Below are 21,446 nucleotides of genomic sequence, written 5' to 3'. Positions count from 1 at the left end.
GCCTTTCCCCCTCTTACCCAAAGTCATTCAGAAAGCAAAATCCTTGGGAAGCAAGCTGATTGTCATTGCTCCATATCAGCCTCGTCAGATTTGGTTCCCCTTTTTCTGGCCTCATCTACTGGAGGATCCGTGGGTACTGGACCCAGTTCCAGACCTTCTGACACATATGTCCGGAACACTTCATCCTTCTCTCCACGCCCTCAACTTGACAGCATGGCTGCACCACTTCCAACCTTAGTCAGGCTTTAAGATTTCACTCCAGCAGTAAAACACATTTTGATATCATCTCATAAGGTTTCTGCCAGAAAACTATATGCTAGTAAATGAAAAAGGTTTTCTTACTGGGCGCAGACCAGAAACGTAGACCCCATCACTGCCCCAATTTCTTCAATTTTGGAGTTTCTTTCTGAACTATTCCAATAAGGCTCGGCTACAGCTACAGTTAAAGTCCAGCTAGCAGCTATCTCCAATTTCCACTCAGGACAGCATACACCTAACTTGATGGCACATAGACTGTGTAAAGCCTTTTTGAAAGGCACTGTCTTATTGAGTGAGACCTCCAATGAAAGAACCAGTCCCTCATTGGGATTTAAACTTTGTCCTCTCACATTTAGCCTTACCACCATTGGAACCTTTTTCCACATGTGATCTAAAGTTCCTTTCTTGGAAAACTATCTTCGTGGTAGCTGTAACATCAGCTAGAAGAGATTCAGAGCTACAAGCGCTTTCAATCAAACTGCCTTACTTAATTTTCCATAAAGACAGGGTATTGCTTCGGACTAATCCATCCTTTGTCCCTAAGGTTTGCTCTCAATTTAATATAAACCAGTCTATTGAGCTACCAGTGTTCTTTCCTAACCATACCAACAAGGCAGAATATAAGCTTCACCAACCAGATGTGCATAGACAGCTTGGGTTCTATCTCCACAGAACTAAAGATTTCAGAATGTCAGGCCAATTGTTCATATCCTTTTCTGAGGCAAAACAGGGTATGCCAGTCTCTAAAATCACATTATCTAATTGGCTTTCCAATTACATAAGTTTTATGTACTTCTCCAATAACAAGAAACTACCTTTTAAAGTTAGGGGTCACTGAACCGGATCAGTAGCAGTATCCACTGCCTTTCATGCTAGAATATCAGTGGACAGTATTTGTGCAGCCACGACTTGGGCAACTCCACATACTTTTATCACTCATTACAAGGTTGATTTGGCCTCCAAGGACAGGGCCTCCTTTGGTTCCACAGTGCTCGAGTGTATTCCCGTGAGCCACCCAAGAAAAAGGTGCTAGGGACGCTGTCCCACATAGTAAGAATGAAGGCGAGATAGGACAACATAACATAAAGAAGTTATGTACTCACCATAACGTTCCATGTTTATCGTCCATCTCGCCCTTCATTCTTACGAACCCACCCACCTACCCCAGTCCAGATAAGTTTCCTTTCCTTTATATTGGAGACGTTTGACTCTTGTTTCTCCTTCATCTGAGGATACATAAATAATTAATTTTTGTTATAGTCATCAGCAAACAAGATCTGAGGAGTCATACCACTGCATGATGGGATACCTACCTTGCCACGAGCCAACTTAGAGACTTCGGAACTTCTGTAATCGGCCGAGTCGGAGCGGTTTTCCCCGAACCCACATAGTAAGAATGAAGGGCGAGATGGACAACAAACATGGAACGTTATGGTGAGTACATAACTTATTTTTTCCTTTTCTAATTCAAAAGTAGGCAACCCTGTATCTAAAGTGACTTTGGCCAAATGGTTGACTGACTGTATTACCTTTGTTTATGAGAAAGTGGGTTTGCCTTTACCAAAGCCTCCAAAACCCCATTCCAAGAGGTCTGTGGCGACTTCAGCAGTCTTTTTGTCTAGAACTTCCATGGAGGATATTTGTGCAGCTGCAGCTTGGGCTGATCCTCATAACTTTATTGCTTATTACAAACTGGATCTGATCTTTAGGGGAAGTGCAGCCTCAGGCTCAGCTGTGCACCGGAATATCCTTCCTTAGGGTTCTCCTGGGATTTAGGCGGCTGGGGACTCTGTCCCAACTCTTGAGGAATGAATGAAAATGACAGTATCAGATAAAACATTATCTGCTCACCATAACATTCCATTTGTGTTATCCGTTTTCATTTTTCCTCAAGTTCCCACCCACCTACCCTCTAGTTTTGCCCCTGAAGAGATCAAAGAGTACTGGAGGAACCTCTGTTCCTTGTTTGAGCTCCAGGTTCTGTTCTTTTTGTAATTTTCCATTGCTCTATAAATTTTTGGGCAGCAAACTAAAGCTGAGGTACGTTAGGTTGGTGGTGCATTATAGGTAAAGGGAGGAGCTCAAGATTTCAAGTATTCTGCGATCTGGAAGAAGTGGCTGAGTCGGATCTGAGAATCGGATTCAAACCCAACTGTTGAGGAAGAATGAAAATGGACAACACAGACAGAACATTATGGTGAGTACATAACTTTTTTTTCCATGATGGAGGAGGGAGACACTTTCCCTGTAAGATCCCATTAACTAGTAGGAGGAAGGAGTGAATAAATCCATCACTCTGTCTTTGGTATATCTGAACCAGTATGCCATCCATACCAGGAGTTTTCCCTGAAGCCATGGAGTACTGTATGATCTGATGTTTTCCTTTTCATTCTTCCTCAAAGTATGGGTTCAGATCCAGTCCTTGGATCTGACTCGGACATTTATTTCAGCCTTAGGATCCAGCTGTCGAACGCCTCCCTGCACCCATAATGCTGTGCTGTAACACCAAAGCCCCAGATCTCGTTTGTCGCATTTGCGAACAGAAGCAGGTTTCTTAGCTCTTGAGCTTTTGGGTTTGTGAGTAGTAGCAAAATTTCTATTTAAAAAAAAAAAAAAAAAAAAAAAAAAACTTTCCTTTGAATTGTTCTCTACTTAAATTTCCTCTGTTCCCTTTTTAAGTTATTGCTGGCGTTATCTTTCCTTTTTACTATTTTAAATAGTATTCTCTTTTTACCATTGTTGGTATTATCATTCTACCCTTCTTGTAAGGGTACTTTTTCCCCTTGCCATTGTTGGTATTTTCAACTTGCTGCTGTTTTAAAAAAAGAAGAAATCTTATTATTTTTTCCTTGCCATTATTGTTCTGTTCTGTTTCCTGTGATCTTTTCTTTGCCATCACATTGGAGAACCCACAGGGTGTTAAAAGTGCATTTCTTTTGGGCATAAGATACCTGATTCGGATACCTACAAGGAGTGCGTGTATTGTTTAGGGGCTGATCATCTGAATACTAGTGGTAAGATTTCTGCAACCTTTAATCCTAGGGCCTTAGTAGGTCATCACAACAAACTTTTATTGTGAGGACTTTTATCAACTACTACTACTTCAGAGGTACAAACCCCTTCTAGACACACTAACCTAGCTCCTCCTGAGCATAGGAAGCACTCCCCTACGATGTCCCCCAGGTCTTCTTCAGAGCCTCCTGCAAAATCCAGAAAGACTTCGGATCATATGCATCTGGATCCTAAGTCTGGACTGTTGGATTCTAAACCTTCAGATCCTAGACCTTCCACTTCATTCATTGCAATAAGCCCTATCTGTGTACCACCGGATCTGATACAAGGTACTAGTTATAGAAGCACTACACCAGTGTATATCATTAAAACCATTTCTCCTACCATGTCTTTGAGGTTGCTTCAGACACCCAAGAAGCACTCTAGACCTCCTTCCACTTCCTCCTCTAGGTCATCCAGGAGCTTGTCAGAAGCAGACGTGGATAGGATGATGCAAAAATTCCTCAGAGCGCAGATTCAGATGGAGGTCTTACCAGCTCTATCCATTACTGGATCCATGAGTATGCCTACAACTTCTGCAGCCATATTTTCTCCTTCTCCAATCCACCCCATGGGTTTGGAGTCCCAGGATCCGAGATCCCCAAGGGGTTTGGTGTCAGATCCAAGGAAAGTGTCTTCGACTCTGTTTCCTTGACCAGTTCTGCCCAATGCCATCAGATCAAAATAGGTCTCTGGACCAAAATGTTGGCATTGGATCCGAGGGGATGGGCTCTGCTCAGATGTTGATGGATCTGTCCTTTCCGCTTGGAGCCTCTGCCCCCAAGGTTCAGATCCAGTGAGGTTCCAGATCTGTCCTCCTTGGGAGTTTCTGCTCCGAGGATACAGATTGGAGTTTCTCTGGTTCTGTCTGCCTTTGAGGTGGTAGAAAGGGCTTTTTCTTTCCACAGAGAGCAGCCCTCTCACATATATGCTCCAACTACCCTTCCTCCATTGGGTCCTAGCTCTAAGTCACACAGACAGCCAAAATCAATGTGTCCAGCCAGTTTCTGTGGAGGAGTTTCCCCTTCTCTTCCAGCACTTCATCTGAGCATCCCACAGAAGAAGTTTGTCAGAAGAGTATTTATAAAAGGAGAAACATAGACTCCCCTTTAGAGCCTCTCACAGAGGATACTGATTTTGATGAAGGAGATGTTCCCCAGGTCACCACTTGATGACATCTGCTTTGGAGAGATCCTAGAGATCTTGAAACAGAAAGGTGGTTGGTCATCCCAAACCTTCCCACCAGAGGAATCTGTATTTTTGGAGGCTTTTGGTTCTGGTCTATGTATGTCTTGGGTTACCAAGCCCCCCCCCCCCAGCAGACACACGTATTGACTTAGTGGCCCGTTAGGCTTGGAAGGAGCTGGACACCACTGAACCTATTCCAAAGAAATCCAGAATGTTTTTGGCACCCCCATCTGACTGGCCACACTGGAGCAAAAGGGTCCCGGTAGATGCTAATGTGGTGGCAGCAGCAGCAGCCACCAAGAAGGAGCTAGCAGAATAGAGCTCTACTGTCCATCCACCTAACAAGTACTCTAAAGCGTTGGACAGGTTTAGAAAGTGAGTTTTTGCCTCTGGAACCTTTGCCCTGAGGTCACTAAATTACCTGTCACTTTTCACTCTACTTCAGAGAGATTTGATCAAGAAGCTTTCAAATACTCTGAGTCCATGTCTGCTGAGGACTTCGAAAGAACATCCTCTTAGCTGACCACTCTTTTGTCCATATCTAATGCCTCGATGAGGTTGAGTTCTTACACAGCTCAAGGCACCTCACGAGCAGCCAGTTTCGGCATTGCCTTAAGGAGACATGCTTGTATGCTGCTTTGTGACTTTGTGGAATCTTTTAAGATGTCCTTTATTAATGCCCCCTTTGATGGTACTTCTCTATTTGGGCTATCACGTAGAGACGCTGGCCTGCAGTGAGAGAATTCCATAGGAATCAAGTTTTCTACACCTCAACAAACCTTTTCAAGGAATCAAAGAGGTAGTAAGATGATGTAGTTCCGCAAATGTCAAAGTCCTTTCTAAGATCCATGTGGTGGATTTCAATGGCTGATGTTTCCCTAGAGGCAGAGGAGATCCACAAAGTCAGGACTTCTGGGATTCTTTCTCAGACAAGCCTTTCCAGCACTCCTCAAGTGCTGCCCAGTTGTCCAACTCTGGAGACAGTCGGTGGTTGATTGTCCTTGCACCCTGATGCCTGGGAAAATGTAACACAAGATTCTTGGATGCTAAGCATAATATCCAGAGGTTATTACATTCCAGTTTCCCTCCTTCCTGCTACTAAAAGGAAGAAACTTTCCAATGTTCCACCCAGTCAGAGGAAGGCAGCAGCACAAGACATTTTAAAGCTGACAGTCATCCAAAAGGTTCTTCCAGATAGGATTTGGGACATATTCACACTTCTTTTTAGTGCCGAAGAAAACAGGGGACCTGAGACCTATATTGGATCTAACCAATTTAAATCCGTTTGTAAAGAAAGCAAAGTTGCAAATGGTTATAGTCCAGTCCATTCTCTCCTTTCTTCACAAGGACAATTGGATGTGCTCTATAGATCTTCAGAAAGCGGACTGCCCATCAGAATAGACAGGCGATCCAGAAGACATCTTCACTTTCATCTGGGAGCCAGTCACTACAAATTCAGAGCCCTGCCCTTTGGTCTCACCACAGTTCCCAGGATGTTTACCAAGTGTGTAACAGTGGTGGCAGCTCACTTGAGACTCAAAGGATTCCATGTATTTCCATGTCTAGATGACTGGCTCCTGACTTCCCCCTCCAAGCATCTACTTCTTCTTTTTTAGTCCTCACCAATTTGTCAAAAAACACACATTTAATGAGGAACAGACCAAAAATCTGGAAATTCTGTGAAAATCTGGACAGTTGAGAGCTATGTTCTATGTACTTACGAGTCCTGTTTATTGCTGATTGTTGTTGTGGACTCAAGTCCAGTGCTGAATCTAATGTCACTCCTGTGTTGGCTGAAGTCACAGATTGAGTGAGTTTTGTTAGCATCCTCCTGTGAAAGAACTGAGATTGATCCACCAAGAAGTGCAACTTTTAACATCGCAGGGTATAATATTCCAAACTTCCACCCGTTAAACTTATACAGTCTCATGCTTGGTCGAAACTCTGCACTGCAAATTTTTATTGCCATAAAGTAGTCTTGTTCTACATTGATCCTATTTCCATTCAGGGTTATTTGCATGTCAGGTATTGACAGCTTCCTTTGTAACAATGATTTTCTGAAATAAATGTAAAAACACACCACATTTAGCTTTGGAAAACGTTTCTGTGTTGGGATTGTGGCACATACTCTATGGGCTCTCTGAAGACAAATATCCTCCAGTGGGATACCAGCCCATTCCACAAATTTAGTAGCCATAAATTTCATACAATCAGGCCCTTCAGCCCTTTCTGGTACCCCAATCAAATTGAGGTTTCTCTTACAGCTCCTATCCTCCAGATCTGTTAATTTGTCTTCCAGTTATTTCATCTTTACTTTTAATAGTTGGAGTCTCAGTTGCAATTCCTGAATGGCATGGTTGTGATAGGTTAGTCAGTCTGCGTGGTTGGAAAGTGCTGACTGAAGCTCTTTAACTACACTGTCCAATCTTGCAATCCAGTCTAACAAAATGCTATTCATCTTGCAAATTTCCTCCATTAGGGTGTCTAATTTTTGTTCACTATTAGAAAGCTCTGACTCTTCTTTCCAGTTCTTTTTCACTTCCATTGTTGGGAGTAGGTGTATCCCATGTGTCTGCTTCGGTGTGCAAGTAAGAGAAATGGATGCCTTTTTTCCCTCTATTTTTAGATCTGTGAGGCATACGAGGAAGACTGTGCTAGCCTGAGCTAAACCTCAGAATTTGTCTAATTACAAATTTGAAAGACAGAGAGATGGCTGTGATGAGGTTCAGAAGATGCAGAGGTAAAGCATCTCTTAGTATTTTGCACTTGCAATGTCCCTGTTTCAACCAGCATCCAATAGAAAAGTATGTTTGTACAGCAGCCAATACCACCCCAGCAAGCTAAAACATGAAATGGGTCATTGTATCAATATAACATCGTCACCATCCCACCAACCAAAGGAAAAATAAACCAGTGATAATACCCATTACTGTTGCCAAACAGAAAAGAGGTTAACTGGTCCATGTAATTAGGCCAATTTTTAACAGTGTCACTAAAAACGTTCTTCACTCTGTGCTTTATTTTCCATCCCCTGTCATCTTCTGCCAGTTCTTCTTCTTATTATTATTATTTGTACCCAGTGTTTTTAGTAAGTGAGAAGTATTTAAAAAAGCAGTCATAGTGATCTGAATAAATCATTTTGGACATTCCACCCAAAGGATCCCTACTAATTACATGAGAATGAGATGGAAAAATAAGAAAAAGATCCTTTTGCATTCTTGTCTTGCATTTGTTTCTGTATGGTATGTTCAAATAATAATTTAATTTTGTTGACCAGATTAGTGGGGTTGGTCCTCCATGTATTTCAGTGCAATGAGATTTTTAATATTCACCTGAGCTACAACTATCGCAGGCAGGTGAGACTGCAATTTAATGTCTCATCCATGGGAAAGATCAGCAGGACCCTATACTCTGTCAGTATGTTGCAGCAGCCTTGACATCTTTTCTTCTCTACTTTTTATTCCATCTGTTCTACTTTGAGTAAAGCTATCTGTTGTCATGAGTTCCACAATATCTTGGTATGTGCAGCCTTTGCTCACTGGGTACTATATTATTCAGTAAAGCCACAATAATTAGTTAATTCAGGTCACCAAAGTTGCTGGTCTGTATAATTCATATTAGCTTAGTTATGCCCTTTCTGTACACAATTTCCCCCACTTTCAGGGACCTTAATGTGATGCAGAGGATAATCATATGCAGATATTAGGTTTAGGAGGAGGTGCTCTCCTGAAATGTTAAAAAGTGCTGGAAAGAACGATATAGCCAGCGGACCAAGCCATCATACAAATGATCTCTTATCCCAATTGAATCCTAACCTATTAACTGCACTAGGCCAGTAGCTGATGATGAAAATGAGTTTTGGCAGGTTGGTCTACCATGCTTTTACTAATATTTGTTTTATAGGAAAGCATTAATATGTAATTGCCACAAGTTTAAATAATACATTTTACAAGCAATGAAAGATGTGCACACTGTTTTATACTGCCAAGTTTACGAATAATACTAATAGATGCATTTTTGTAAACTTCAGTGAAGTGATCTCTTAATTCGTTTGTATTCTGATTCCATTTTTACATTGCTTTAAACATTATACTGCTATAGTGCATAGCTGTTAATGAATCTAAAAAAGGGGGCAAATCCAGAAATAATTGGGGTACTTTTAAAATATTAATACTGTTAACGTAGATACTGACAGCATAATAGAATGTGAATCACTGTACATTTTCTAAAGTAAAATAAGTCTGTAACTCTAATTATTGTAATTATTTATTTAATGTAATTCACCACCTTTTCTCTGAAAGTTACCAGTTTTTGGGAGGGATTAAGAGGCAGAGAGCTAAAATTTGAGTAAAAATCACACACAGTTGAGAGATGTGCTTCAGTGTTCGTTAGAGATTACCACTAATCCCGGAAGTTTGTTTGTAAATAAAATCAAAATCCACTTAGTGATGCATGTGCAACTGTACCCTGTAGATGGCGCTTTTATCCAACATGGTTCTGCACATTTTTTTCCAGCAGTGTTTTAGTGCTGAGCAGAGGGTGTAAACACATTCAAATTTCCAACTGACAAAAGAAAGGCATGACTACAAGGCAGGGTTTTAGGTTTCAGTTTCTGTATTGGACGGCAGCACTGTTTGGAATCCACTGAAAGAAAACCGTTTCCCAGATATTCTAAACTGGAAGATATTTAAAGAATTTAAAAATCTTTAAAGAAAGGTATGTTGAGATTCTTTGATATCCAGTTATAGTAGATTAGAAATAGAAAACATGTAGAAGATTGCATCTTTGTTTGGTTTGTGAAAGTAGCCAGCCTTCCCCAAAGTGCTCCAGGAACTGAAACTTCATAATGGAGTCTCTCACAACAATAAAATGTGTTTGAAACTAATAGGCCAGTACTTGCTCTTTAAACGAGTGTGTGGGATTTTGCTTTTTTCCCCAACTACTTGTAAAAGGAAACAAATTCCATATTCTTACAGTGTGCTGTTTTAACTTTATTGAAATTCCCAGAGACTCTTATCTTAATGGGACATATTCACTACAAAAGAAGAGGAAGGAAGGAAAACACTATCACAAGGGCAGACGTCATGGCTTGTAAAGGAACAAAAGTGAGGGATGGGAATGATAGAGCTTTTTTTTTCCTGAATCTTATTCTGTATATACAGCTGTCTGTTTTCAGCATGTGATATTTAGAAAGCTGAGGCATGGTCAAGGTTTCAAACATATTCTTATTTGTTATTTTATTTTTTTTCTCTTCATTGCCTTGACTTGCTGCCTTCTTCTTTTCTGTACAGAATTTCATTATGCCTGTTGTCTTGTAGTACTACTTATCTCTCCAGGCTGCTGGCAGATTCTTAAAGGGTCTTTTATGTCTCACATCAGTCATGTGAAACATGCTAACAGTTGTAGGTAGCACTAAAGTATAAGCATATTGCCATGGGAAGAGGTAATGAGTTGCTTGAGAGGAAAGAGCCCACTTGGAGGGGATGTGCAAGCCATCATCTAGCAAGCTTATAAAAATATGCTGTGTTCTTGCTGTTGTTTACATGGGCCTTAGCTGTCTCTGCAGCAGTATTTAGGCAGTAATACCTTGGAAGTGAACTTACTTTGCACACAGCAATTACCTTAGTTAGCTGAGGATCTGTACCTTGCAGGTGTCACCAGATGGCATTCCCCTAAGCTCCCTGTCTCTTCAAAGACAAATACTGATAGCCCCTACTTAGGATGCCTGGGCTCAGAACTTAAGTCAGTAACATAAGGAGTGTTATAATTTTGTTACAAATGATGCAGTATGAAGACCACGGTTACAGCTCACACTGTGATCATTGCACAGATGTGTTCTGAGTCTCCCCATTGTCTCCCGAGACTGTGCGTGTTGTTTGTAGGATCGAAGTCTACATTCTGTCGTCTTCTATAACAGTGATTATTCCTAATGCTAAACTTTGCATGCTTAATGCAGGACTGCAGGCATTATGCATTATTTTATGGTTTGTTTTGCCTATTATATTATGTCCCAAATCAGTATGCATTAAAAAGTGCATTGAACCAGATGCAACTTCAAGAAAAATAAATTCTCTTGCATCATGTTGTTTGAAGAAGAAGCATATCTGCTGACTCAGCTCCCCCTGTTCAACATATGCACATTTTCTATAAATTGATTTTAGCATCACTGCTGTGATTGAGATCACATCATGGGTGTTTGTGCAGTCAGGCAACCTAGTTTAATGTTGTAAGATGTATTTAAGTGGTGTTCTTGAGGGTTGTTAGCATTATTGTTTCTGTATTTTGAAGTGTTCTGTGTCTCTTTCTCTCATGTGATGCTAAAAGTTGCTGCTATTTCTGTTTAATATAATTGAAACAAGTGTGTAACTGGTAGTAAAAGTTACTGCCATTAATCATCTGTTCCTGTTTAGTAGCAACTGAAAGGAGTGACAGCATTGTTGTAACTGATCTAGTTAACTTCTTTTTTGCAGAGGCTTTGTTTATGGGCTGTTTGCCCACAAAACACAAATGCTTCTTTCCCCTACAACAGTCAAAACACTTTATTACACTAATGTGCTATGGTGTTGTTAGATGTGACTGTTGAAGTGCGTGAATTGTATAAATATCGGTTCTCAGCAGTTTTGTGTGGCAAATACTATCACTTTTTATAATAATGCTAATATTTAATGGAACAGTTATATTTGTTATTTTGGGGGTAGTACTAACATGGGAATTGTATCCCTACATTAATTTGAATGACACATTGAAAGATTCTTCTCTGACTAATCAAAATAAAAGACGTACTTGAAACAATGGCTCTAAAGTACAGATTTAAATACAATGGTCTTTACTCACAGTATATTGTGGCTTCATGTATCTGTCCTGTACCACACTGGGAGTAGGTAGTAAATAAATGTCACTGCTAACATTGTACAGTCCTTTCACAGACTTCCAGGCAGTGAGCTGCAGAGAAACCTAGTTTGGATGCAGTGATGTTTGTTTGCATTGCAGTGTGCATACAGTCCAATGTTCCTAATGTTTGCTGTTCCGCTTGCAAAGTAGTTTCAAGAGTGCGCATTGGGACACTTTAAGTTTCCAAACAGTTTCCTTGTATGCTACAGTGGGACACTTAGGTTTCAGTTTCAGTTTTATTTAAACTGTCTGAAATCCTAAAATATTTTATAAATTGAATAAAGAAGTACAAAACGGCTACCTGTAACTGTAGAATCACACACTAAAACAATGTAGAGACCATTGCAAAAAAACAAAACAAAAAAATTTTTTTTTCAGAAGCAGCTGTATGCTCTATCCAAGAGTTTGGGTTAAATGGGTAATAGTGAAGAGGGGTCTTCCAGAAAGAGGTCTTGGTTTGAATGTCCCAAATCAAGGAAGGTAGTTGAATCAACAGAACCACAGTCAGAGATGTAAAATAACCTCTGACAAATGCTTTGAGCCTGGTTCTGGGAACAGCTAGCAGCCTCACTCCTATTGGTCTGGGTGGATAGGGAGCTTGCTGCTCTTTTAGATAAAGGAAACCCTGATTGTGTGGGCCTTGGTAGATGAACAGTAAACTTTTAGATATGATTCTAGCTGCAGTAAGCAGCCAGCTCACATACAGTAGTGTATGATCGATGAGATAAAGTCCGAAAGACATAGGTAAAACAGAAACTACAGAATTCTGAACCCTTCTTTAAATTTGCAAGATCCCTGTCCAGAGGCTATAGTGGTTAGCTTTCTCAGCATTTATCACAGCCTGTGAATATATTTCCTGCATCATAGTATGCTTTGCATAAACTCTGGCATATACTTTTTTAAAGCAAATTATTATGATGCATTTTTTATAGAAAATATTTGTTCTGTGTCCTTGAAACTGCACTTTTCTTGTCACAGGAACTTGGTTCTGCTCATTTTTTAATCTGTGCTACCAAAAATACCCACTTCCCCCTCAAGATTTTTTAAAGTTAAGTTGACGTGCATAAAGAAGTTTTATGCATGTCACTGCACCATGTGACAAGTAGACTGGGTATACTAGCTTGAACAGACACCATGTTTATATTTTCCTCACTTTGTTTGTTAGTGTTTTTTCTTTCCTTCTTGTTAATACCACACTCACAGGGTTTAATCCTGTAACAAATATTTTTAGGTACTCAAGGTTTCAAGGTTTGTGGCCTGTATCTCAGGGTCACTCATTCCAAAGTCTGTTACTTCACGTTTTTCAGCCATGCTGCTGTTGGCATAATTTTTTTTCTGTTATACAGTTACTGACGGGTGTTAGTGTACATGATGACAGGTTTTCATATTTACAGCACAAAATGGAAAATGTGTTGAATTTGCCTGTTTTACTTACTTTTCTGCATGAATGCTCTGTTTCTTGCATCTTCAAAAATTCCTCTTCATTCACTAAAATACCATGTTTAAAAGGGCATCTCAGGATCAGGGATTATTACCCACAGTACTGTAGGAACAATTAGGCTTTACAAAACTAGTATGTAGTTTCTGTACTTTTGTCTTGTTTTACATTTTGACATGCACATTACTGTGTTTTACCTGTGTTTTGTAACACTGGCTTGCTCACATGTACAATTGTAATTGCTTGTCATGAAGCTGTTTAATGTTGGGCTGAGCAGCTGTGAAGACAGCATGTTACAAGGTGCAAAGGTGTCCTAACTATGAGCACATAGTAAGAGAGTGTGCTAGCTGTCACCATGAGGAAACACTTACCATCTTTATGTTGTGTGCATTCAGGAAATGTAGATTTGAACTTAATATTTTTCTCTTTTTGTTCAGTTAGAGGTTTACTCATTTGAACCCTAACTTGACAAAGTAACCAGGTTGTTGCACTGTTTTACCATCCTTTGAACTGCACCTTTCAAGCACAAACCACTCACTGACATTTTGGGATGAATGCAGTAGGTGTACCACACATTTGGTTGAAAGGTAAGGGAGAAAGCTAACTGTGCCAGAGTAGAATCTAGAACTATGGTGAGGTAAGAAAAGTACTAGAAAACAAGCCTTGTAAAGTTTTCTTATTATGTACAAGAAAGCTTGCAATTTGTGTGATGAGGCAAACTGTCATGGTGTAATATTTAGCAGAAACTCATAGGTTCATAGGTAGGTACTAGGCTATTGGCCCTAGGGCCTATATAAGCCTAGCCAAAGGTACCCTGGCTTTCGCCACCCAAGAAAATTATTTTCCTGTGCCACTGTCGAGCAGAGCCACAGAAGTGATCCCCGGGGTGAATTTCGTATCTCCCATCCAATCATCAAGATTTTTCTTGAAGAGTGCTAATGAGGAGCTTTGTTTGATATAGATAGGTAGTTTGTTCCAGAGTTTGATTTTCTCTCTAGTTTCAACAAGGCTTTTTGTAATGTAATGTTAGAATCCTTGTCTAAGAGTAGCTCTGCTTATTCACCCACATTTTGCAGTCTTTTCAGCTTACCACTGATTGACTGAATATGTATTTTTTCTGTTTGCTTGAAAATGTGTGCTGCCCCTTGATATCTTGCTGGGCAGAGGTCCTTGTAGAAACCTTGATAAAAAGCTCCAATACCTACTAAAATTAAAAATTAATGTTTGCATACAGATGTTAAGTTGTCAAACTCGCCTTCATTCTTGCTGGATGGGTTCGGAGCCGATCCTCGGCTCTGACTCGGCACTTGCTAAGCTCGAGAGCTAATTTTACCAGCTTGAGGCAACCCTATATTCCATGATGCAAGGCGTGACTACCCCAGATCTCGTTTGCCGCTTCGCGAAGAGGTCTCCTTTTACCAACTCAGGTAAAATTTTTAGTATTTTATACTAAAGTTCAGTCAGAAAAATTTCCATTTTTCCTATTTCCTTTCTTAAGAGTTAGTGTTAACTAATATATATCTATCTTGCCCTATATTCCCTTTCTCCTTTATATAGGGATAGTTTTTCCTCCCTTCAGACCTTAAGCCTCCCTTCCATTAATTTTCTGTCAGGAAGTGTGTCTGTGTTTTTCAGTTTTCCCTATTTTTTCATTAGATAACTGTGTGACTGGTGTGTGTCTGTGTGTTTTTGGCATACCATGTCAAAAGAAGTGAAGGTCTCAGGCTTCAAGAAGTGTGACTCGTGCTGTCAGAAAATGTCTCTGACAGACGGTCACACTTCTTGTGTATACTGCCTGGGGCCTTTACACCTGCAGGACTCCTGTGCTATTTGTCACTCCTTTAGCCAGAGTCCTGCAGGAATGTAGAAACAAGCTAATTCTACGTGGCTTGTTGAAGCCAGAGGGTTCCCCGACCAAGACTGGGTCGGCAAAGCCCTCTAAGCCACCTAAAGCCCAGGCTGTGGTTCCTAAGCCTTCGGCAGTGGCTCCGACTCCTTCGGAGTCGAGATCGGCTCCGGCTGGAGCCGATCTTTCTACCTCTGAGGTAGTGGTATCGGCGCCGCCTGGCTCCGATACACTTGCACCCATGTCAGTGTCTGCTCCGGCAGGAGCCGACGTCTCCTTGACCAGGACTGGAGCCGATAAGCTGTCAGCTCCATCTGGAACCGAAGGGTCTTCGGCTCCGATGGCTCTTTCCAAGAAGAGATCTCGGTCCCCTTCCCTGGAGTCGATTCGCTCGGCTCCGGGATCTCCTCTACTTTCGGAGCAGAGCCATCGGAGCCGATCTTCAAGGTCTTCCAGGCTGTCAGACCATGACTTGGAGAGGGTGGTAAGTAGACTGCTGAAGTCACAGGCACTGGCCCAAATGCTCCATAGCTCGTCTCAGCAGACGACCGCTATTCCTCATCCCCCTGAAATTCCTCCTCCGACTCTCCTTCAGAGTTAGGAGCCAGAGCTTTTCGGAACGTTGACCGTGGGTGCACCGGAGCCGATACTTCCCCTGTCGGCTCCGTCGTCTTCAACTCCGATTTCCTCCATGAGACCTTCCTTGGAGGGATCCGGTCGTCGGGTCTCCCTTGTCGGCTCCGAGGGGGCGAGTGGCATCGGACCCTTGTCCGACCCCGCTCTCCCCCTTGGAGCTTCGGCATTGGTGAGCTCGGCACCGACATCGGCCTCGGAGCCTTCTCTTTCGGTGGGACCGGGGATTCCTGTCTCTTCGTTGCGGGAGTCTTCTGGCCTCCCTGGGAGGGGAACCTTTGAGGTGATGAGGAGTGTTCTAGCCCCGGAGCTGAGTCAACGGTCAATTCCATTAGCTCCTCCCTCTTCGGTGCCTGTTGATGTCTCTTGCCATTCTCTTGCTCCCGGACCCAGAGATCCATCGCCCCAGGTTTCCCCATTGGGAAGAACTTCCTCTTCCGAGGTTTCTCCTGATCCTTCCGGAGAACCCCCGCGTAAGAGGACGTGCAAGAGGAAGCACACAGACTCCCCCGAGTCTACGACATCAGATACCGACTTAGATGAGTCTGAGGGTTCCCCATGGTCCCCCTCTGAGGATGTCTCCTTTTCAGACATCCTGGAACTCCTTAAGCAGAGGGGGAACTGGCCTTCCATTAACCCCTCCGAGAATGAGTTGGTATACCTGGAGGCTTTTGGATCTCGACCCCCCACCTCCTGGGTGTCTCCGCCTTTCGACCCGCTCATGCAAGTGATGGGTCGAAAGGCGTGGGCTGCCCCGGATTCTGTGGAACCAGTCCCCAGGAGGCCTTCTAAATTCATCATGGCCCCCGCAGACAAACAGTTTCTTACCAAGGGTGTCCCTGTTGATGCTGTGGTGGTGGTGGCTGCCACCAAGAAGGAACTTGCTGATCCTTCTGTACCTGTCCATCCTCCTAACAAGGACTCTAGGACCATGGATAGGTACGGTAAGCGGATGTTTTCTTCAGCGACCTTTGCTATGCGCTCGCTGAACTATCTCTGTCACTTTACCCGGCTTCAGAGAGACATTCTCAAGGAACTAGGTGAGGTAGTTCAGGATCCGTCAGCTGCTGGGGCTCAAGAAAAGATTGCCTCACAGCTAGGAATCCTAAATTCTATAACTAACTCCTCCATGCGGCTCATTTCTTATGCAGCCGATGGGGCGAGTAGAGCCGCAGGCACAGGAGTGGCACTTAGGCGTCAGTCCTGGATGCGGCTTTGTAATTTCGCGGATCCCTTTAAGGCATCCTTCACTAATACTCCCTTCGATGGTTCGGCTTTGTTCGGGCCTCAGGTGAAGGACACATCGGCCAGGTGTGAGCAAGGCGGCAAGACTCTTTCTGCAGTAGGAGTCCATTTCTCCACCCCTTTAAGACCCTATCCCAAAGGTCAGAAGGGGGGGGAAATGTGGTTTCGTAAATCGCAGGGAGTCACGCCGGATACACGTGGTCAGTTTACCCCCAGAGGCAGAAGGGGTAATAACAATAGACGCCGCCCTAGGGGCAGAGGGGGTCCGCAGAATCAGGGTAGCAGGGAGCCTCTCTCTGATAAACCCTTCCAGCATCCCTGAGGTGTTGCCCGACTGTCCACCCTTGGAGGCAGTTGGGGGAAGATTGTCGCTGTACCCAACAGCCTGGCGTTCCCTTTCTCAAGACAAATGGGTACAGTCGATCATATCCGAGGGTTACAATATCCCTTTTGAGAGCTATCCCGTTCCTCATCAATCCCTTCCAGACGTTTCACCCGGTCTAAGGGAATTGGCAAAGCTGGAGGTATCAAAGCTCCTAGCAAAAAGAGCCATCCAACTAGTGCCAGCAGACCAAGTAGGATCCGGGATCTACTCAAGATTCTTTTTGGTCCCCAAAAAGACGGGAGATTGGAGAACAATTTTAGACCTCAGCAAACTAAACAAGTTTGTCAAGAAGGCAAGGTTCCAGATGGTCACGCTTCAGTCCATTCTACCCTTTTTGGGCAAGGACAACTGGATGTGCTCAATAGACCTTCAGGATGCATACTATCACATAAAAATTTACAGGCGCTCCAGAAGGTTTCTCCGCTTTCGGCTGGGGACCAGTCATTTTCAATTCAGAGCCCTGCCCTTTGGCCTCACTACAGCCCCCAGAGTGTTTACCAAATGCATGGCAGTGGTCACGGCTCACCTGAGACGTCAAGGATTCCAGGTGTTTCCGTATCTAGACGACTGGCTCCTCTCTGCCATCACCAGGCATCAACTTCTCAAGGCCAGGGACTACACTCTTCACATCTGCAACCAGTTAGGGATCTCTATAAACTCCGAAAAATCTTCATTGTCTCCTTGCCAATCTATTACCTTTATAGGCGCAGAATTAGACACTGTCGGGATGTCAGCAAGACTCACAAACCAAAGAATTCTGGAAATCCAAAAGTATGTTCGGATCATACTACTCAGCAGAAAGATCAGGGCCAGATTTGTCCTGAAGGTGCTAGGTCTTATGGCTGCGGCCATCATACTCCTTCCTTTAGCTCGCTTCCACATGCGTCTTCTGCAGTGGATGTTGTTCACCCAGTGGTCATTCCAGAAGCTTCCCATGCGCCACGAGATCTTCGTGACGCAATCTTGCAAGAGTCACCTAACCTGGTGGATGTCTTCTCCACAACTCCATCAGGGCCGACTGTTTGTTCCCCCAGTTCCGGTTGCCACAGTCACTTCGGATGCCTCTCTGATCGGGTGGGGGGGGCATTATCAGGGCAGGATGGTCCACGGGACATGGCAACCCATAGAATACCATCTGCACATAAATGTCCTAGAGATGAGAGCGGTGCTTTTAACGTTGCAAGCCCTCAGTGACTTTCTTCCTTTAGAGACTATTGCAGTTCAGACGGACAACATGTCCGTAGTCTGGTATATCAACAAACAGGGCGGGACCAAGTCCTATCCACTGTGTCGAGAAGCTCTCAGACTTTGGCAATGGGCAATCTCCTCTCATCGGTTTCTGATAGCAATGCATATCCCCGGGAAATCCAACCTATTAGCGGACAGACTGAGCAGAGCTATTCTCATGCCACACGAGTGGTCTCTCAAACAATCAGTAGTGGACGGGATTTTTCAGAAGTGGGGCGTCCCTTGCTGCGACCTTTTTGCTACACCCCAAAACAGCAAATGCCCAGACTTCTTCTCCCTCTTTCCACTTCCAGGCCATTCCCCCAGAGACGCTCTAACCCAGGATTGGCCCCGGGGACTTCTTTATGCCTTTCCTCCATTTCCGCTGATACCTCAAGTGATTCAGAAAGCTACCGTCTTGAGAGCCAAATTGATTCTCATTGCCCCTTACTGGCCTCGACAAATTTGGTTTCCGTCCCTTCATAGTTATCTCTTGGTTCAGCCTTGGCATCTGGATCCAATTCCAGATCTTCTGACCCACCATTTGGGTCATCTGCACCAGGCCATTCATTCTCTCAACCTCACTGCTTGGTTGCTCCACTTCCTTCCTTAGTCAGGCTTCCTATGATTTCTAATCCCGTGCGAGATATCATAGTAGCTTCTCTAAAGTCCTCTACCAGAAGGATTTATGCTAGTAAATGGCGACGTTTTTCCTTCTGGGCAAAGTCTAGGGACATAGATCCCTTTACAGCTCCAGTACAGTCAGTCTTGGACTTCCTAGCTGAGATTTTTCAGTCAGGTTCTTCTTCCTCGACAGTTAAGGTTCAGCTGGCAGCGATCTCAAATTTTCATGTTGGCTTAGCGAATCAAAACATGATGTCTCACAAGCTTTGCAAAGCCTTTCTTAGAGGGATCTTTCTGCTGAAACCTCCAGTCAAAGATCCTCCTCCGGAATGGGACCTGAATTTAATGCTGGCATCCTTGATTCTGCCCCCCTTTGAACCGGCTGCTACATGCTCATTAAAGTTTCTTTCCTGGAAGACGATTTTTCTGGTTGCTGTTACTTCAGCCAGGAGGGTGTCTGAACTTCACGCTCTCTGTGTCCGTCCCCCATACTTGGTTTTCCACAAAGATAGAGTATCTTCAAGAGCTAATCCATCTTTTTTGCCCAAGGTTGCTTCCCAGACAAATATTAACCAATCTATTGAATTGCCAGTTTTTTTCCCTAATTATTCTGACAGAGCAGAACAGAAACTTCATTGTGTGGATGTCCATCGCCAACTCAGATATTATTTAGACAGAACTAAACAATTCAGAAAATCTGATCAACTGTTTCTTTCTTATGCAGAAAACAGAAAAGGTCTTCCGGTCTCCAAGGTGACCTTATCGAGATGGCTGTCTTTTATCATTTCTCATGTTTATCTCCTTAGGGGCAAACAACTGCCCTCGAAACCAAACGCACATTCTACCAGGCGCCTAGCCACTTCCACAGCATTTCAGGATAGGCTAACTATTGACACCATTTGTGCGGCAGCCACTTGGTCCACTCCTCACACCTTTGTCTCTCATTACAAATTGGACTTGGCCTCCAGGGACAGGGCTAGGTTTGGTTCCACAGTTCTCAAGAGTCTGTTCCATTAAGCCACCCAGGATAGAGGTGCTAGGGACGTGGTCCCATCCAGCAAGAATGAAGGCGAGTTTGACAACTTAACATTAAGAAGTTATGTACCTACCATAACGTTCCATGTTAGTTGTCTTCTCTCGCCTTCTTTCTTGCATCCCTCCCTCCTTCCCCCTAGCCCTGGACAGACCTTGAAATTGTACTCTTCTCTGGGTACTGTTCATTCTTTCTATGGACCTCCAGTAGGAAGTATCACTAGTCTTTAGTGGTTATTTGCTGTTTTTTCTTTCCACATTTAGTCCTCCTTCTTCCTTTCTGGGAAGAAGGTTACTGGCATGGTTTTTTCATAGCTACCAAACGAGATCTGGGGTAGTCACGCCTTGCATCATGGGATGTAGGGTTGCCTCGAGCTGGTAAAATTAGCTCTTGAGCTTAGCAAGTGCCGAGTCGGAGCCGAGGATCGGCTCCGAACCCATCCAGCAAGAAAGAAGGCGAGAGAAGACAACTAACATGGAACGTTATGGTAGGTACATAACTTCTTATTGTACAGTATTAAGGACTTCTACTAAAGTAGATTCAAGTTGTTTTACTGTGTTTTTGGATCAAGTCATGTCTGAAAAGCAGTTATGAGGAGCAGTACAGCCTGTATAAATAATGATTAACTTAATTAAAAAAGTATGGAATTCATGAAGTGAAAATGTTTGCCAACATTACTTGATACAAAGTCCGACTGCCATATGGTAAATTACACCATATTTATATACTTTATTTTTTTTGTTTTGCAAGATTGGTCCCATTAGATTTGTTACCTATTTTCAGGAAAGGCTGACATTGTTTTTTATTTTGACTAGAGGAAGTTTGGCGTTGCCACTTGGGATTTTTCTTGGAATGTTTAATATCCACCTACGTAAGCTACCCCCAGGTGAGGATTATTGGACCTGAGTTTCTCATTTCTTGCAAAGAGCTGCATCTCCCTGGTGCAGAATGCAGTGTACACTGTGGAATATGTATTTATTTACATTTGTCATCTGGGAATGTTTTACAGGATACAGTTAGTTTCACAGAAGTTAAATGGAGAAAAGCTGTAATGGTGATTAAATAGATATGTATGTCATGTTAATATTTCAAGAGTAGTGATGAGTTACTTGCAAACATTTTAGCAATGCAGTGTAATGTGTGTCAGTAGGTATGATGGAACTAGCTAGAGGAAGTTCTAGATATGTATAGAATGTAAAACACAAGAAGATTAATGTCAGAATTGCATAAAGCATGTGTGATCTGAAGAGTAAGTGTATAACTGATTCCTGACATTAGCAAAATGTAAATGGTGGCTGTATTAATACTGCACTGATGGAAATGGGTAATAGTTGTTGTACCAACTGTATGACTGAACAAGTTACTTGAGCAGACAGTGCTCCTGAAATAGCTGTAAACTATCCCTAATATATAGGAACACTCCTAAATTTGGCTAAAAATTTTGCTCTGTCCTTCCAAAAACTGTACTTTTTTTGAGAAGCTTGAAGTTAATAGGACAAATATTTGAAAAAGTACCCCTTTTTTGGGGACCTTTCTCTGATAATTTTTTGCTTTTCCCCGATTGTGTTGGTGAAAGGTAGAGAGCCTTGACTTGCAGGCTGAGTCTGAAAAAGGTCCATGGAGATCA

At 42.8% G+C, this 21,446-nt stretch overlaps 1 protein-coding gene across 1 annotated transcript in view; it reads left to right on the top strand.

Annotated features, from left to right (window-relative positions):
• The first annotated feature begins 9,080 nt into the window (after positions 1-9,080).
• LOC122794877 (nuclear autoantigen Sp-100-like) overlaps positions 9,081-21,446 on the top strand; it is a 1,817,621-nt gene continuing 1,805,255 nt past the window's right edge. Inside the window, exon 1 of the mRNA XM_044063477.1 lies at positions 9,081-9,213. The gene's annotated coding sequence lies outside the window, so the exon portion shown is untranslated. The remainder of the gene's footprint in view (positions 9,214-21,446) is intronic.

This window comes from Protopterus annectens, chromosome 2.part1 (assembly GCF_019279795.1).
Source record: "Protopterus annectens isolate FY-2018-M chromosome 2.part1, PAN1.0, whole genome shotgun sequence".
Classification (NCBI taxonomy): domain Eukaryota; kingdom Metazoa; phylum Chordata; order Ceratodontiformes; family Protopteridae; genus Protopterus; species Protopterus annectens.
The sequence above is the reverse complement of the archived record's forward strand: the minus strand, read 5'-3'. Positions and strand labels throughout refer to the sequence as shown.